The sequence below is a fragment of the Neomonachus schauinslandi genome, chromosome 4 (assembly GCF_002201575.2).
Source record: "Neomonachus schauinslandi chromosome 4, ASM220157v2, whole genome shotgun sequence".
NCBI lineage: Eukaryota > Metazoa > Chordata > Mammalia > Carnivora > Phocidae > Neomonachus > Neomonachus schauinslandi.
Genome location: NC_058406.1, coordinates 22,341,868 through 22,344,985, shown reverse-complemented (window position 1 = coordinate 22,344,985; position 3,118 = coordinate 22,341,868). Strand labels below are relative to the sequence as shown.

At 37.9% G+C, this 3,118-nt stretch overlaps 1 non-coding gene across 1 annotated transcript; it reads right to left on the bottom strand.

Annotated features, from left to right (window-relative positions):
• Positions 1-1,437: 1,437 nt before the first annotated feature.
• Positions 1,438-1,544, bottom strand: LOC123324666. The gene has a single exon (XR_006539943.1). It is a non-coding gene; the product is annotated as a U6 spliceosomal RNA (small nuclear RNA).
• Between the last annotated feature and the right edge of the window lie 1,574 nt (positions 1,545-3,118).

Sequence of the window (3,118 nt, the reverse complement as noted above, 5' to 3'; positions counted from 1 at the left end):
GGATGGGTGAGAAATGGCTGGCCATACCAGGGATATGTGCAAGAGGAGTGTTTTGGGGAATTGGGGTGGGGCTGGCTGTGGGGAGGGGAAAGACTTGGGTTCCTTCTGTCTTTTCTAGCTTTCTGCCTTCCTGGGGCCTTATGTCTCCTCCCTTGACCTTTCTCAACCTTGATCCTGGCATGTGGTTCTTTTCTTATTTTAATTTGGATCTTCTAAAGTATCTCCCAGATTATGGAGAATCATGGAATAGCCCTAGGATTCACCAAACCAAGTGCAACTACACAGAAGTTTAGAGAATTTAGTTGTTGGAACCTACTCTGTGCCAGACTCTCTGCCAAGCACTGAGGATACAGCCCAGAGTAAAAACAGGTATGTACGGTCCCTCCCCTCCCGGAATGTGGGCTACAGCAGGAGAAAAATCACACAAATACACATCGAATTACAGCCATGATTTCCACTTCTGGCCAAGATGGAGTAATAGGGGCTGGATTTACCCTTCTACCTGAAACAATTAAAAAACTGAACAAAAATATACGAAACAATGATTTCTCAGACTTTAGCCATCAAGCAAAGAAGACACAATGATTCCTGAAAGATAGGATTGAAAAGGCAAATCCCATGAATAGTTCATGTTTTATATCTTTAAAAAAAAAGTCTTCCTCTTTTGTTCTTGAAAGATATTCTTTTGAGCTTAGAATTTTAGTCTAAGAGGGTTTTCCCCCCCAGTGTTTTAAAACATTCCTCTACTGTTTCCTCACTTGAATTGTTTCTGAGGGGAAATATACTGTCATCCTTATTTTTGTTCCTCTGTGTAATGTGTCTTTCTTCTCCCTCTGGATAATTTCAAGGCTTTCTCTTTACCACTGGCTTTTAGCACTTTGATCATGATGCGACCTAACATAATTTTTTTCTATATCTTTTGTGCTTGTAATTTGTTGAGCTTCTTGGACCTGTGGGTTTATACTTTCCATCGAATTTGGAATTTTTTTGGCTATTTTTTTTCAAAATTTTTTTTTCTGTCCGAAGGAATAAATCACTAGCAGAATGACACCACAAGGAATGTTAAATGGCATTTGGGTGGAAGAGAAATGATACTGGATGGCTCTCCTAAAGGAATAAAGATTGTTGGAAAGAGAAATTACACAGGCTAACATAGTTTCTGTTACTATTTACCTCTTTGTAAAAAATAATAGAACATTTGAAGACTAATGACAACAATGTAGTGTTGGGTTTATAACATATGGAGAAGTGGAATATATGACCACCATAGCATGAGCCCTAGAAAGGAAAAATAGAAGTATACTATTACAGATTTCTTTTTGGGGGAGGTGTAAATTGTAATTTTTTAATTGGAAAACAAATATACAACTTGAAATGGATTCGAGGCAAATTGTGTCCTAAGCATATTTTCTTTAAGTGGCTTAAACAAATTTTTTTAAAAATATGGACCACTTCACAAATTTGCATGTCATCCTTGCATAGGGACCATGCTAATCTGCTCTGTATCATTCCACTTTTAGTGTATGTGCTGTCAAAGTGAGCACTGTTCTTACAGAATTCTTACAGTAAATGTGCATCATATAATACCACTTGAAGATACATGGTGATAAGTAAGGATATATAGTATAAACCCTAAAGTGACCACTAAGATACCAAGACAAAAAGCTATAGGTCTTAAGCCAACAAAAAAGATGAAATGGAATCAGAAAAATAATCAATTGTTCATAAAGAAGTCAGAAAAAGAAGATAAAGTGAACGAAGAACAAATGTGAAAAATAGAAAACAGAGAGCAAGCTTATGTGTAAAAAGCTAAGCAAATTAATAATCATGTTAAAACTTTCCAACCAGGACCCAGCAGAATGGCTCTTGAGAAGAAGGGTGGTGAGAAGAAGGAGTGTTCTGCCCTCAATGAGGTAGTGACCAAGGAATACACCTTCAACATTCACAAGTGCATCCATGGAGTGGGTTTCAGGAAGGGTGCCCCTCGGGCACTCAAAGAGATCTGGAAATTTACCATGAAAGAGATGGGAACTCCAGATGTTTGCATTGACAGCAGGCTCAATAAAGCTGTCTGGGTCAAAAGAATAATGAATGTTGCATACTGTATCTGTGTACAGCTGTCCAGAAAATGTAACAAGGATGAAGACTCACCCAACAAGTTCTACACTTTGGTTACCTATGTACCTGTCACCATTTTCAAAAATCTACAGTTAATGTGGATGAGAACTAATCGCTGATTGTCAAATAAAGGTATAAAGCTGCAAAAAAAAAAAAAAATCATGTTAAATGTAAATCGTCTAAAAACCCACATTAAATGTGCAGGTAGTCAGATTATATAAAAAAACAAGACTCAACTGTATGTTGCTCACAAGAAATTCACTTTAAATTTTGACACAAATAGGTTAAAAGGATAGAAAATGATGTATCATGATAACAATAATCAAGAAAATGATGGAGTGGCATGTTACTATTAGAGGAAACTTCAGAGAAAAGAATACCACCAGGGATGTTTCATAATGATAAAGGGGTCAATTTATCAAAAGAAAGCAAGAGAGCCCTAAACATTTATGCACCAAATGCAGAATTTCAAAATAAAGCAAAAGTGGATAGAACTGCAAAGAGAACTAGGCAAATCCACAGTCATAGGGGAATAGTTCCATATCATTCTCACAATAATAGAATAAGTGGACAGAAAGTAAATAGGAATATAAAAGATTTTTTTGAAAAAGTGTTTAAAGATTTATTTATTCATGAGAGACAGAGAGAGAGAGAGAGAGGCAGAGGCAGGGGGAGAAGCAGGCTCCCTATCCTGTGAGCTGCCCTGCCCCGAACAGGTGTGGGAGCCAAGGCTGGGTGAAGTAGGTAGAGGCTCCCTGGCAGGGACTTATATGGGCTGCTGGGCTGAGCCTGAGGCCATTCACCAGCTGTGTGACCTTAATCAATGGAAACTTCAATTTCCTCATCTGCGAAACAAAGCTGATAATACTTCTCTGTGCATTTGCTATAAAAGATCAATATTCTACAAATACACCAGGCAGGCAGCCTGGTATATAATAAGCACCTCAGAAATATGATTCAGCTGTCCCCTCCATCCTCCCTTAATTCACCAGGGAATGAA